The sequence below is a fragment of the Anguilla rostrata genome, chromosome 7 (assembly GCF_018555375.3).
Source record: "Anguilla rostrata isolate EN2019 chromosome 7, ASM1855537v3, whole genome shotgun sequence".
Lineage (NCBI taxonomy): Eukaryota > Metazoa > Chordata > Actinopteri > Anguilliformes > Anguillidae > Anguilla > Anguilla rostrata.
This window is the reverse complement of record NC_057939.1, coordinates 30,136,884-30,153,352: the sequence shown is the minus strand read 5'-3', so window position 1 is coordinate 30,153,352 and position 16,469 is coordinate 30,136,884. Positions and strand designations below refer to the sequence as shown.

At 41.1% G+C, this 16,469-nt stretch overlaps 1 long non-coding RNA gene across 1 annotated transcript in view; it reads right to left on the bottom strand.

Annotated features, from left to right (window-relative positions):
- Window positions 1-14,685, bottom strand: part of LOC135259558 (uncharacterized) — a 355,375-nt gene extending 340,690 nt beyond the window's left edge. Inside the window, exon 1 of the long non-coding RNA XR_010331321.1 lies at window positions 14,324-14,685. This is a non-coding gene — a long non-coding RNA (uncharacterized LOC135259558). The remainder of the gene's footprint in view (window positions 1-14,323) is intronic.
- Between the last annotated feature and the right edge of the window lie 1,784 nt (window positions 14,686-16,469).

The window sequence follows — 16,469 nt, the reverse complement described above, 5'->3', positions numbered from 1 at the left end:
AGTTTACATACACCAAGTTGACTCTCTCTTTAAACAGTCTGGAAGATTCCGGAAATTGATGTAATGACTTTTTAGAAGATTCTGATTGGCTAATTGTCATAATTAGGAGTTAATTGGCACCTGTGGCTGTATATAAGGGCCTACATTTAGAACCATTGCCTTTTTCCAAGCAACTCCACCAAGACCTCAGAAAAAAAAATTGTGGACCTCCACAAGTCCGGTTCCTCCTTAGGAGAAATTTTAGTACCCACATAGAACTTAAAGCTGGGACCGAGATGGGTCTTGCGTATGTTGCCCAGTTGGGGCCCACCTAACACCTAGTGTAATTCTGCATGAAATCCATGTGGGCAATTGGCATGGGGCCATTATGGAACCTGTGGACAATTCCATATAGGGCCCATTTTTCAGCCCATTTACTACCCACATGGGCCCCACCTACAAATGTTAGCTGGGATATATGCTGTGATGAAAGGGGCAGAGAGTTTAGAAGGAATCTAAATTATCCTCTCCAGTTTGCTCCTTGATGTTAATAGTTAATAGAACATCAGCTACTTCTCTAGAAGTGGAAGGAGTAAAGGTAAAATGAGCGGATTACCTACAACAGATATAGTCATCAATAATCAGAGGGGAAAGCCTCTGGGTGCCTACAATAGTAGCCTCTCCCTTGCATGAGTTATCAAATAGGTGGCCTGCTTAGCAAAATGTTCATTAAAAGCTGTACATATCTTTTTTTGATCAGTTAATTGATAAGGAGGTCAAACAATCTGCCCGCAATGTAATCACAATGAGCATTCCAAGCACAAACATAAAAACAAAACTGGCATCTGGGCTCACTTTAACAGGTCATTTAACAAGGAAATATACAAAATTAGAGTCGATAAAGCTATTAAATCGTTTCAAAACTGCACTGACAGTTCAGCGATGGCACTTTTTTTTCTTCAGAAAGTCAATAATTATTATTCTTATTTGGCCTGGTTTACGAGCATTTGTGTATGCACTTAATGCTGCACCGAAATCAGTTGGTCATTATAAAAAATCTAAACACACTGAAGACATTATTACACGTTTTATTATGAAAAAAACTCACTGAGAAATGAATTATAAGTTTATCGACTATTATTTATTCATACTTTTATATATTTCGGTGTCCTAAAAACATTACAGCTGCCAGCATCCTGAGGGACTTGGAATTCTACAGCCACTTTAGAAGCGAAATGGCACCAAAAATTGGCGCTTGCTATCTTAATCAAAATAACCCCAGAAGGGATTTTGTATTGGTGAAATGAAATGTCATTCAAATTGCAGTCAAGCCCTCTCTTGTCATCATCCCAATTGTTCAATTCCAAACTATCCAATTTATGCCGGCAAAGAGGCTTTCCAAAATGTTTTCTGACATGGCTAGACCAGTAAATCTAGTTTGAACAAGGATATTTTTGCATTGATATCTTCACCAAGGTCTTGTCTGCAGTGTATTATAAAGAATTTTAGTTTTATGAATGGGTGTTTTTTGTAATTACGACAAAAAGGGGAGACCTGTGCCATCTCTGGTTTATGAATACCCAGGAGCTCGAATAGCCACTGTTAGCTATGATCTCTGCAGCCAGTGTACATGTTTCTGGTGGCTAAGTCACCGGGAAAACACGTTTGAACAACAATATTTTTACATATTTTTTCTCCAAGACCGTGTCTACAGTAAGGTATAAAGGATTTTAGTTTTACAAATGGGTGTTTTATTTTATTAGGGTGAAAATGGGGACATGAGCCTGGTCAATCCCAGTCCCCAACTGCATACCAGTATAAATGCATACAGTACATTCGTTTTACTGAACAAATACCACAAAATATTGGTTCATGTTGACGAAGGAAAACAGATAACTGTCAGGGTTCTGTGGTTTGGATTTCTGGATTTTCTCTGTTTTTGCGTTTAAAGAACTTTGCTTTGTCCTTTTGAGACTTGCCCTGCGTGGCTTTGTTTTTGTTCCCCTTGGTTTTTGTACTTATTAAAAGTAATATTCTCGGTTTGTATTTACCCTTTTGGATTTTGAATGTTTTTGACTCTGCGTTTGGGTCCATTACCTGACAGATAACCCTCAAAGTCACACAGGTGATGATACGTTTCCCTCCAACGACAGCGGAGCGAAGTAGCTATTTTTTAAAATCGTATTATAGGAAACAACAGTTATATTCTGGCCAATTAGCGATTAATATGTTATTTGACTATGCTGTAGCATTTATGACATTATGCATGAAGAATAAACTGTCAAAATATGTTTTCTGAAAGATCGCAAGAACAGGTTTGGCCTATAATTGACAGTGACCAGCACTGACATGGGTAGGCAATGTGAGGGGGGAAAAAAAAAAAGTTAAGTATTAAGAATTTTCCAGAACCCTTCTGGATTAGCATAACAACTGGAAATTGAATTTAAAGTTACAATCTCAAAGATCTTAGTTTCGTTCTCTTTGGCAGTACCAATGGCGAGAAGCGTCAACTGCAGGTGTGTTTTTGGACCTCACTTCCCAACTTCCAAACACTGTCGCCTGTGTGATGTCAGTCATTTGGCACCTTGACCACGGTAACTGTAAAACTTAAGCCGCGTTTCCACCGCAGGCACTTTACCCCGGAACTAGGAACCTTTTGAGGAACTTTACCGCAGGAACTAGGGTCTAAATTTAGTTCCGGGGGCTTTATTTTCCTGCTCGGGGGGTAGTACTTTCCAAAAGTACCGGAACCTTTGGGGTGGGGCGCAAGCACTGAAAATTTCTGATTGGTCGACTACTTGCAGTGTTATTTTTTTTTTATTTCAACCGCCATGTTTAAAAATCTGCAGCCGCAAACCGATTTATTTTCATAATAACTTCAAATCAAACGTGTATGTTATGCGGCGCAGTAGCCTAGTTTTGGTTATAGCCTGCCAACGTCTTGGAATTATAATGTGTGCTCTTCTGTTCTTTTCTTGCTTCAGTATTCGTTTTATAAAATGCTAAGCATTCGTGCTGGGACAGCATATTACGTACCAAAACATTCAAACGGATTAATTCGGTTGCTGAATATTTTCTTCCGGATTTTCTTTGTTAGCCCGTTGTAATTGACTCAAAACGTTTGATACAGTTATGTGAGGTATGCGGTAGTTCTGCGTAATTCACATTGGTGATACAGTAAAAGCAAATTGGAAATCACCTTCCGCACTTTTTGTCAGGGTAAAATAACAGGTTAATTCTAGTAATCGTCCCTTTAGCTTTTTCAGACTGCCGTAATTTTACTCTGCCATTCTTCAATTCCACAAAAAGACCAGGAAGACTATGGACTAATTTATGGTGCATGGTTCGCATCTGGAGGGCACACTTCGCTGCTCGGCTAGCATTAACTTCGAAGGAAAGTCCGAGTTTTCGTTCTATTCTTGTCATTTTGCGATTAGCCTATATGGAATTGACGATGAGAAAGTAATCAGACAGCGAATTGTTTACAACGTGTGCATGTTTTCTGCTGTTGTTGCCAGTTATATTGGAAATGTGAATGCATTCTGTCGCCTCGGATGTCAAGACATGAAAGTGAATGTTCGCATAAAAACATAATGAATGTGTTTGAGAGGATATATAAAACAGTTACAATCTGACTATTGGCCCGTTATATCCTATTTGTTGCATAACAACGGTTCAAGTTCAACTACCAACGCCAGTTTTGCTTGACAACGGTAAAATATGCCCAAACGGCTGCAGAAGAATATTTCAATTCCAGGTGATTAAATCGATAAAAATCAATAAATACAAAAGTAACCATATACAGTCATTGTTGGTAGCCCGTTGTATATAAGTGGAATAAACCCCTACGGGCTGTCCCGGTTATTAGAAAATAATGTAGGCTACTTCGGTGGTAGTATGGGGTTACAGAAGAAATCATAGGACAGATGAACCGACGACAACGTCGCTTTTTCATACGTCAGTGGGCTAATTTACCTAATCTTCGCGGGACTTCAGACCGCGGTGGAAACGCAGACAACCATGGGCTGAAGGAACCTTTTAGTTCCTTGAAAAGTAGTTCCTGGGACTAAAATTTCTGGGTACTTTTGGTGGAAACGCGGCTTTACTATCGACTGAATAAAAAATGGTTGTCATAAAAGTAACGTTATGTACATACTCATTCTTTGTCTAACATTAGGCTAACTTAAGCTGTATTTACACTGTCAAGCCGGGTTAAAATGCTGTAGCAGACCTGGGAGAGAATTAGTGATGATCAATTTCCACTGACATTCTTTATCCATCATTTGCCCGGTATGAACGTCTTTACACTGCAGAGAAGAATCCACGGGATTCGCTGTGGCTTGTGCAATTATGTATCTCGTGCACAATAAACATTGTCTTTCTCGTGAATGATTGTTGTGTGATATAACAACTGCCTTGCAAAATGTTACCCCTGGTGTTTCTGGTTTTGCTAGCTAAACTGTTCGAGAATAAAGTGAAGCTGGGTGTTAAATTAGCAATCAGAACAAGAAGAATAAAACAAAAACAAATCAGATTTCATCAAAAAAGGGCATCATGGCTGAAGGAACATATGAGGAAGCGTAATAAAATAATAACAACGCTAATCCATACTGCCATATTTTTTTTATTTAGTTTTCTCCAGCTTGACATCTTTACACAGAAATCAGACCCGGCTCTGCTCCACCTATACCCCGGGGTTAATGCTCTGTGTAAAGACCGCTTTATTCCGATCATTATAAATTATGTAAATATATTGATGGCAATGTAAATAACGGTAACGTTAAGGCCAGTTCAGATCAATGATTCGCAACGAGATGAAACGGTTTTAAAATGTTGCAGAGAAAATTGCAGCGGTGTTGACTGGTTAGTTGCAGAGCGTCTGAAGCTTTTGTGCGGTCTATGGTCTGAAGCCGTTGCCTGCCCTAGGGTCTCAAAAGACCCACCTTGTCAAATCGCCAAGTGCAGTTTTAGAACGTTTACAATCAGACGTCTTGGAATTTTGCAAGTTGCATCCAGTCTCGTTGCGAATCATTGATCAGAACTGGCCTGTAGTTAGCTACATTGCAAAGTTGCAACAAAGTAGCGAGGTCGGTACCGGTCGGTAGCATTAGCTGTTAGCTGACATTAGATTATGTTAATTACATTAGCTAGCTAGCTAACGAAACGTTACCTGATATGAGAGATGGCTACTCTGCACAACGTTGTCTAAACTAATGTTGCCTTTCTTGACACGGTCCGGTAGCTAGCGTTAGCTGTGCAAATAGCTCTGTAATTTAGTAATGTTATATTGTCATCAAATGTAATACAAAATCTACATCAACAAATAATATGACCTCTCATGTTACACAAAAACTTTTTACGGTTCCATAACCCCCCCCCTTCTCTGTTTCTCTGTTACTGTAACGCTAGCAGGCACAGGAAAAAAACTTTACGCCGCTCACACACAAGTGAGTTGAAGAGCGAGCCTGTTGCATTAGCTCCGCCTACCCTCTCTGGCGGACCAACCACTGATGGGTGATGGAAAGCGCGTCACTAACTGTGCGCCGCTTGTGATTTTTTTCCAGGGAATGTCGCCACAGACACCCAGTTCTTTAATCATAAATTATTATTATTATAATAATATAAATTAATATAATAATAGGCTCAATCACCATTGTGTTACCTAATTCAGCGATAGATAGTGACTTAACAGACATTTATTTTAATGAAAATCTTTGAGATTATTACTTAAACTCAAATTATTACTAAACTTTGGCTTTCCTTACTGGGGAAATTCATAAAAGCTGTCTGAAAGTAAGCCAGTGGGATGGCTAGATGTTCAGTTCACCTGAACATCTAGCCATAGTCCATTCTTTATTCCTGGAATGAAACAATCTTGATAGCTCATACAAGTTTTTTAAAGGGAGAATATTTATCAACCAAGGAATTTTAATGTGTTTGTGAAAAAGCCCAATACCTGGTCAGCATCAGGGATATTGAGAGTGTAAGGTAATTCAATAAAATAAGATAATGCAGGAAGGCTTGTTCATTGAAGTGTCTATAATTTGTCGTAACTAAATTTTTTCTGCTTCACATCTCTGAAACAACGGGGCAATGATTGGTGATACCAAGATCAAAAACACCATTGGCTATAATTTCACCTGGCCTGTTGGATAAAATGAGGTCAATTAGAATAGCTTTGGATTAATTCTTTAAATTAGGTCATGTTGGCTCTGAGATCAGCTGTGTTAAGACTGCAACAGATTTCCTTAAAACAGTTAGATACATCTCTTTGGCAGTCCAAATTAAAGTCACCCAGGGCCGAACTGACAAAAGCAGAGTAACTCTATAGATTCCACCACTGTGCGAGTGTTTATGGCCATGAGTCACATTAAGAATGAATTCAAAATAGTTTGGAACTGAGAGATTTTATGGTGGATACAGGAAAGCAAGACATAGGTGGATACTGAATACTGGAAAGCAAGACCAGGTTAACATAGATGACTACGCTACCTCCCCTTCCAACTCTATTGATCCTATAGATATTATACCCATGTATGGCCACACCGGAGTCTGCAATGCTTTTCTTAAACCAGGATTCTGAAAGAACAAACAAGTCTGGGTCTGCATTAGAAATTAGGATGTTGATCGATATAGGTAATCAAGATGGCGCCGCGGATGGCTGCCTCGGTGTGTTGGTGCGCATTGTTTTGCCTTGTTTTGTTTGTAAATTCAGTGTTTTGCGATAGCATCCGGAACTCTTTCACCAGGGAAGAGCTCATGAATATCAGGGTAACAACTCCTGTGGATTTATTTCCGAACATTCTCATCACATCTGCGGAATTACTGGTCACTTTTGTCAAAGGTACGCTCACCCTTGTTCACGCAGTGAAACGCCGGAGGAGAGGGAAACGTGCCGGTGCGCTCGTGCGTCTCCGCAGACGCGGTCTACGCACTCCGTTACCGGGAATATTTCTATCTAACGTGCGATCGCTGTGCAATAAACTGGACGAACTCCAGCTACTGGTGGAGAAAAACAGAGACTTTTCAACATCTTCCGTTTTGTGCTTCACGGAAACTTGGCTGTGTGGATCGATACCGGACTCTGCGCTGCAGCTGGCAGGCTTTCAGCTATTCAGAGCGGACCGCGACACAGAGCGCTCCGGCAAAATGAAAGGTGGAGGTATTTGTTTTTATACAAACAGTGGCTGGTGTAAAGATGTTACAGTGATTATGCAGCACTGTTCTCCTGTTCTGGAAACTTTTTTCATCAACTGCAAACCCTTCTACTCCCCCCGCGAGTTCGCTTCATTCATTCTGGTCGGTGTTTACATTCCACCGCAAGCCCTCGTGCAGGAGGCACAGCGTACGCTCGCCGACCAGATACTGTGTGTGGAGCGGACAAACCCGGACTCTTTCGTTATCGTCCTCGGCGACTTTAACAAAGGGAATCTCAGCCACGAACTGCCTAAATACCACCAGTTGATTAAATGCCCGACCAGAGAGGAGAACACTTTAGATCACTGCTACAGTACAATCAACCGTGCCTATCACGCCGTCCCCCGCGCTGCACTGGGACACTCTGACCACATCATAGTCCACCTGATTCCTGCATACAGGCAGAAATTAAAACTCTGCAAACCTGTTGTGAGGACATCTAAGAAGTGGACCAGTGAAGCTATGGAGGATCTTCGCACGTGCTTGGACTGCACTGACTGGGATGTTTTCAGGACTGCTACCATCAGTCTGGATGAGTACACAGAGGCTGTGACATCATACATCAGCTTCTGTGAGGACAGCTGTGTACCATCACGCACCAGGGTTATCTACAACAACGACAAACCCTGGTTTACAGCTAAACTCAGACAGCTAAGGCTGGCAAAGGAGGAAGCATTTAGGAGTGGGGACAAGGACCGGTTTAAAGAGTCTAAATACAGGTTTAGCAAGGCGGTGAGAGATGCTAAACGACTGTACTCTGAGAAACTCCAACAGCAGTTCTCAGAAAACAACTCGGCCTCTGTCTGGAAGGGCCTCAGACAGATCACCAACTACAAACCGAAAGCCCCCCACTCCACTAATGACTTGCGCCTGGCCAACGACCTGAATGAGTTTTACTGCCGATTTGAAAGACAATGGGACAGTCCTGACGCCATCCCCCGTGAACCCATTCACCAGCTCCAGACCACCAGCTCCTCCTCCCCCATCTCAGCAGGAGCCCGGGCCTCTCTACAATCACCTACCTCAGAGGCCCCCTCCCCCTCCCCTATCACAATGACGACTCTCTCCCTCCTGGAGAGGGACGTTAACAGACTATTCAAGAGACAGAGCAGAGCAGCTGGACCAGACTCTGTCTCTCCCTCCACCCTGAAGCACTGTGCCGATCAGCTGTCTCCGGTGTTCACAGACATTTTTAACACCTCACTGGAGACATGCCACGTACCAGCCTGCTTCAAGACCTCTACCATTATCCCCGTCCCCAAAAAAACAAGGACCGCAGGACTCAATGACTACAGACCCGTCGCCCTGACCTCTGTGGTAATGAAGTCTTTTGAGCGCCTTGTACTGTCCCACCTCAAAACCATCACGGACCCACTCCTGGACCCCCTGCAGTTCGCATACAGAGCCAACAGGTCTGTGGACGATGCTGTAAACATGGCCCTCCACTTCATCCTCCAGCACCTGGACACTGCAGGAACCTATGTCAGGATCCTGTTTGTGGACTTCAGCTCCGCCTTCAATACCATCATCCCGGCTCTACTACAGGACAAGCTTTCCCAGCTGCACGTGCCTGACTGCACCTGCAGGTGGATCACCGACTTCCTGTCTGACAGGAAGCAGCACGTGAAGCTGGGGAAACACGTCTCCGACTCCCGGACCATCAGCACCGGCTCCCCTCAAGGCTGCGTCCTTTCTCCTCTACTCTTCTCCCTGTATACCAATAGCTGCACCTCCAGTCATCAGTCAGTCAAGCTCCTGAAGTTTGCAGACGACACCACTCTCATTGGACTCATCTCTGGTGGGGATGAGTCTGCCTACAGGAGAGAGATTGAACATCTGGTGTCCTGGTGCAGCCATAACAACCTGGAGCTCAACGCCCTAAAGACAGTAGAGATGGTAGTGGACTTCAGAAGGAGCGCAGCCCCACCCGCCCCCATCACCCTGCATGACTCCCCAGTCGACACTGTGGAGTCCTTCTGCCTCCTGGGCACCATCATCACCCAGGACCTCAAGTGGGAGCTGAACATCACCTCCCTCACCAAGAAGGCTCAGCAGAGGATGTACTTCCTGCGGCAGCTGAAGAAGTTCAACCTGCCAATGACAATGATGGTGCACTTCTACACTGCCATCATTGAGTCCATCCTCACCTCCTCCATCACCATCTGGTACGCTGCTGCCACTGCCAAGGACAAGGGCAGACTGCAGCGTATCATTCGCGCCGCTGAGAGGGTGATTGGCTGCAATCTGCCATCCCTCCAGGACCTGCACACCTCCAGGGCCCTGAGGCGGGCAGGAAAGATTGTGGCCGACCCCTCCCACCCTGGACACAAACTCTTCCAAACACTCCCCTCCGGCAGGAGGCTGCGGTCCATCAGGACCAAAACCTCACGTCATAAGAACAGTTTTTTCCCGACTGCAGCTGGCCTTATCAACAAGGCCCGGGACCCCCACTGATGCCACTGTCACTGCACTGTTATCCTGACCCCCACGGACACCAACAGACAGCACCTGTACTTAAAATCCACTTTATCCCCTTGCACTATGTTTATGTTATGTTATGTTATGTCTGTTATGTTTTTTACTGCACTATTTCTTACTCTATTTATCTTATCTTATTTTATGTTCACTGTTACGCACCACCTGACCAAAACAAATTCCTTGTATGTGTAAACCTACTTGGCAATAAACCCGATTCTGATTCTGATTCTGATTCTGATTTCTGTTGTTGAGATAAGCTTCTAATATTTAAATATAATGAATTCAGATCTTTTCTACATTTAAAACATCTGGACAATTCAGCTGATCTGGATTAACAGGTATATTGTGTTTTACATTTGGAGACTTGTGTGTAGTCTGAACCAAGGCTGCCTTTCCCAGAGTCTCCTTAGCGCTACGTGCGTCGTAAGGTATAGCCTACCTTAAGCTCTTCCTTTAGGTCTCGAGCTGTTTCCCAGCGTCTCCTTAGCTAAGGTATACCTTTAAAAGGGTGGTCTGAGGCACTCGTAAGCTGTCCCTTAGCGATGCGCTCCGCGGTTTCAGCCTTATTATGCCAACATTTTGCTTTTCAAATCGACAGTTGTACTACAGTGCGCATCTAGTAGCACATCTGCATGCGAAAATTACATAGATAGTTTAATATTAACTTTACGAAAATTAATTATCCAATCAACGTGTCTGTGAATAGCACGTCGTGAGAATGTTGTCGTTTTACCTGTCTATCCCCATCCTGATGGTAATTAAGTATAGGGCCTATCCATGATAATCCAATTTGTGAAAAGAAAAAAAAAAAAGTTTTTTTAATTTATACGTAGTGGTGCTAACTTAGGATATGGCTTTTCTGACTGCATACCCTGTAGAAATTTGTTCGTTTGTGTGTGAGTCAATGATCACACTGACTTGGAACAAACCGCCGGTTTATTATGAATATAAAACCTGTGTGTGCAAAAACAACGTTGAGTGAGTCTACTTGCATGACCGAACTAGAGCACGTTGATTGGCCTAGCCATAAACACACATACAGGTACAGTGGCTCATAATGGACAAACATAGCCAAATGATCTGCATCCCCTTCCTTTAGCTCACACCTCCTATGTAAAACAAAATTGCACTGGGTAAATATCAACATTACGGAACATTTTTCTTACCATGTTGTTTTACGATTTTCGGTAAACAACCCAATAATGATATTCTTGGTTAAACTTAAGATTATCCAACAGCAAATTAAGGTGGATGAACAAATCACTTTAACAGGTAGACCTATTCATAAGGCACCCGGTATAGAATTCATCATGATCAATTTCCACAGACTTTTGCCTTTCATCTACGATAATTTTTGCATTGCAGAGAAAAGTTCGCGGGAATCAGTGCATTGCAGTGATATGCTGCTGCAGTTGCCTATTGTTTGACAAAAACAAATTAACATTAGACCTTTGTTTCAATAAGAACAAAATAATTCACCCATATATTGCCTATATCCTTTTCCCTGGGCTTCCACGAAGTCCCAGACTATGGCTTATATGTCCCGATTGATGCTTTTTATTTTATCCTGTGTAGCCTATATGTACGTATTTATTGAAACTATCACAAGGTCTCGTTTTGACTCTTAAAAAGATTAGCAGAATCTCTAGTAGGCATAGCTTCCTCTTCTGCAATATTAGATTGATGTAAAATGATTATGACAACACTTGTAATATTAAAACGTCATTCACAAGCCTTTACAAGTGAGACAATCGATTCGCTTGGCATCGATTGATAAACTTTTCAGCACCACCGTGAAGGCCAGCTCCAATTTACGATGTACCTTTAAGTTGTCCCTTAACAGTTGCCTTAAGGTATAGTCTGGGAAACACTCGTAAAAAAGCGGTTTCCCTTAAGAAGGTATACCTTAAGAACCTTCGTTAAGGTACATCGAAACTCGGAAACACAGCCCAATGCTATATTACCAAGGTTCCTGCCAGTTACTACATTTGCATGAGGTCTAAAATGCCTAATATGCACTATCACAGGGATGTTAGAGGCAGGTGTAGGCCTACATTCGTTTTCTTTATGGATCACACTCCCTCAGATGCTAAAATGCAGCTTGCATCATACATAAATAAGCTCAACGTGATATAAAGTTATAACATTATTTCAACTACACTCCTGGGCAAAAAAATGGACCAAGCCCAAAATGGCAAAATATTAAGCTTTTAATGGTCTTAACAACAAATCATTGGTCAGAAAATTAGCAAGAATTAAACAAATGCACTCCTGAGACCTCCTGTGCCACCATTTGCTCGTTTACTTTTGCTGCAGTGAACTGTTTGGGGAAAAGCAAGAGGCCGTACAGTAGACAAATTAACATAATGTCAAATAAAAGAGTCATGTTTTGCATTGTTTCTCCTGAATATTTTTTCCATTGAGTTCAACAGGAAAATGAATCAGGAGAAACAATGCTTGTAGTATCTACTGCATATCTGGCAGCAGCACGGTGGTTTGAGGCTCATTTGATACCTTGGACCCTTGATGACTTAAAGCCATTTAGCCAACAAATGTGTTCCATACTGTATCAGCATAATTTACAGCTGAATCTAGTCCCACCCCCCAATTCCCATAGAGATCCATTCAAATGCAAAGAGTTTTTGTATCACTTGTATAACAACCTGAAAATAAGATACCCAGACACTGATGATGTTGATAGGTCACAGACATCAGGAAGTCATGGCATGCAAATGATATACTACCAAATACAAAACATGACACTTTTATTTGACATTATGTTAATCTGTCTACTGTATGAGTGCATTTCCCTGTTTCTAGCCTTTCCCCAAACAGTTCACTGCAGCAAAAGTAGACAAGCAAATGGTGGCACAGGAGGTCTCAGGAGTTGATTTGTTGTTAAGACCATTAAGAGCTTAATATTTTGCCATTTTGGGCTTGTGCCATTTTCTTTGCCCAGGAGTGTACATTAACATTTGTTTAAATTGTACACTTACCATTTGTGATCACCTAAAACTTAATGTGATTTATTGTAGCTGTGTACATGTGGTAGACTGAATTCATGGAGTTTATCAATTAGACAGAAATGCATAAAAAAAGAGATTTATTTAAAAAGATTTAAAAGAGAGTTTATTGGTGGACATTTAAAAAGGAATTCATGAAAAAATACATTACAGTTAAAATAGAAATATCTATAAATAGTAGGCTACTTACCTGTTGAAGGGATAAAAAGTCCTGTAAAAGGTTAAAAGAGGTTTAAAACGTCTAAAGACTATTTACCTACTGAAACAGTGCATTCATCAATAGTTGACTTGTTTAGTTTTGGACATGACACTTTAGTGATTAGTTATTCCTGCAGACGGCCAGAAGGGGAAACTGTCGCTACGTTGCTTCATTCTTGATAACGATGCCAGAGAGTGAACATCGTAGCCAGGCTTCTTTATTGATTTAGCTTGTTTTTCGGGTATGGAAATGTCACGGAAGCATTGTGTAAACATTGAAATACGTTTACATATATATATATATATACACTATAGCCCGACCGATATATCGGCCATTATTTGATTTTTTTGACGACATCGGGATAGGCAGTTATGCCGCCGATGTGCCCCGATTTTTTAATAAGTATAATAAACAACAAAACAATGATTATTTATCTGTTTGTCTGTTTGAACGTTGTAATTGCTATTTGCTAGAATGATCCAGTAGAGGGAGCTCTAATACAAGTGTGAACTGCAGCTGACGCGCTACTTCTCTACTTTACCAGGAACTAAAAGGTTCCTTCAGCCAATGGTTGTCTGCGTTTCCACCGGGGTCTAAAGTACCGCGAAGATTAGGCAAATTAGCCCACTGACGTTGTCGTCGGTCCATCTGTCATATGATTTCTTCTGTAACCCCATACTACCACCGAAGTAGCCTACATTATTTTCTAATAACCGGGACAGCCCGGAGGGGTTTATTCCATACAACGGGTTACCAACAATGACTATATATGGTTACTTTTGTATTTATTGATTTTCATATATCCTCTCAAACACATTCATTAACAGCAGAAAACATGCACACGTTGTAAACAATTTGCTGTTTTATTACTTTCTCGTCGTCAATTCCATATAGGCTAATCGCAAAATGACAAGAATAGAACGAAAACTCGGACTTGCGTGAAAATGTAAATTAGTAGTGGTACAGCCACCGTTTGCTTTCCTTCGAAGTTACTGCTAGCCGAGCAGCGAAGTGTGCCCTCCAGATGCGAACCATGCACCATAAATGAGTCCATAGTCTTCCTGGTCTTTTCGTGGAATTGAAAAAATGGCAGTAAAATTACGGCAGTCTGAAAAAGCTAAAGGGAAGATTACTAGAATTAACCTGTTATTTTACCCGGATAAAAAGTGCAGAAGGTAATTTCCAGTTTGCTTGTACTGTATCACCAATTTAAATTATGCAGAACTACCGCATACCTCACATAACTGTATCAAACGTTTTGAGTCAATTACAACGGGCTAACAAAGAAAATCCGGAAGAAAATATTCAGCAACCGAATTAATTCGTTTGAATGTTTTGGTAGCCTACGTAATATGCTGTCCCAGCACGAATGCTTAGCATTTTATAAAACGAATACTAAAGCAAGAAAAGAACAGAAGAGCACACGTTATAATTCCAAGACGTTGACAGGCTATAACCAAAAGTAGGCTACTGCGCCGCATAACATACAAGTTTGATTTGAAGTTATTATGAAAATAAATTGGTTTGCCGCTGCATATTTTCAAACATGGCGGGTAATGGCGGAAAATAAATACAACACAAATGCTACGAGTATTCGACCAATCAGAAATGTTCAGCGCTGCAAGCTCCACCCAAAAGGTTCCTGTACTTTCGGAAAGTACTACCCCCCGAGCAGGAACGTTTTGGGGGGTAAAACAAAGCCCCCAGAACTAAATTTAGACCCTAGTTCCTGCGGTGGAAACGCACTGAGTTCCTCAAAAGGTTCCTAGTTCCGGGGTATAGTTCCTGCGGTGGAAACGCGGCTTATGTCATCTAGTCACGCGTCATCGTAGGAAGCTAACCAGACGGTAAAAACGCAGATAAAATACTTCTAACATGGATCATTTTAAACCATGTTATCTAGCTTTGTCGTGATAACATGAGAGAAGGATTGCTGTTGGAGAAGTGAATCAACCAACAGTTAGCGCGGGTAACCTGCACGAAAGCGCATTGTAGTTTTCTTTCACGTATTTCATCCAGTCAATTTAATTTAATCTAACATTACACTTGATTCACTCTTTAGCTCCGCTGGATAATGTCGTACTCTTTGAGATCATGTAGTAGAAATAAAATAAGAAAATATAATTAATTTAACTTACTGAGAATATATAATAAGAAATAGTGAGGCTGTGTATAAAATGCTTATGCATTTAAACTAACGCATTAAAGCCAATGCGGTATTGCGAGCGAGTGTGTATTCTAGTCACGCGCCAGAGCGCATTGTAGTTATTTTCACCGCCTAATTCTTATGGACAGGGAAGCTCGCGAGATAGCCTTACTCTTTGAGATCATGTAGTAGGAATAAAATAAGAAAATATAATTAATGTACTGAGAATAGATACTAAGAAATAATAATAACAACAACAATAATAATAATATGAATAAAAATACATGTTTGAAACTGGAAAATGGATTTTTTAAAATTAATTTTTTATAGATGGCTGGAAAAGAAAGGAGTAAAAGCAAGGTGTGGAGTTATTTTGATTTCACACACTTAAAGATGGTGTTAATATATATATATATTTAATTTAATATCATCTTTTACTTTTTTATCTAAAAAGTTCTTTGTGTGTTTATTTTTATTTGTTTGCTTATAAGTTAAATGTTCTTAAATATAGAAACTTTAATAAAATATAAGTTTTTCAAATTGATTTGAAAATGTTGCACTTTTTGACGAAATATCGGTCAAAACATCGGCAATCGGTGGGCTAGGACTCTCCAAAATCGGGATCGGCATCGGACCCAAAAATCTGGAATCAGTCGGGCTCTAATATATACACTCACCGTCCACTTCATTAGGTCCGCCTGTTCAACTGCAAACTGCACCCATTAATGCAAATATATAATCAGCCAATCACGTGGCAGCAACTAAATGCATTTAGGCAAGTAGACATGGTCAAGATGATCTGCTGAGGTTCAAACCAAGCATCAGAATGGGGAAGAAAGGTGATTTAAGTGACTTTGAACATGGCATGGTTGTTGGTGCCAGACCGGCTGGTTTGAGTATTTCAGAAACTGCCGATCTACTGGGATTTTCACGCACAACCATCTCTAAGGTTCACAGAGAATGGTCCGAAAAAGAGAAAATATCCAGTGAGCGGCAGTTCTCTGGGCGAAAATGCCTTGTTGATGGCAGAGGTCAGAGGAGAATGGCTAGACTGGTTCAAGCTGATAGAAGGGCAACAGTAACTCAAATAACCACTCGTTACAACCGAGGTATGCCAAAGAGGATCTCTGAACGCACACCACATCAAACCTTGAAGCAGATGGGCTACAGCAGCAGAAGACCACACCGGATGCCTCTCCTGTCACCTAATGAAGTACCCGGTGAGTGTATATATATACACAGTGCCTTCAGAAAGTATTCAGACCCCTTCACTTTTTCCACATTTTGTTACATTACAGCCTTATTATAAAGTGGATTAAATTCATTTTTATTCTCATCAATCTACATACAATACCCTATAATGACTAAGCAAAAACAGGTTTTTAGAAATTTTAGCAAATTTATTTAAAAAACTGAAATATCACATTTACGTAAGTATTCAGACCCT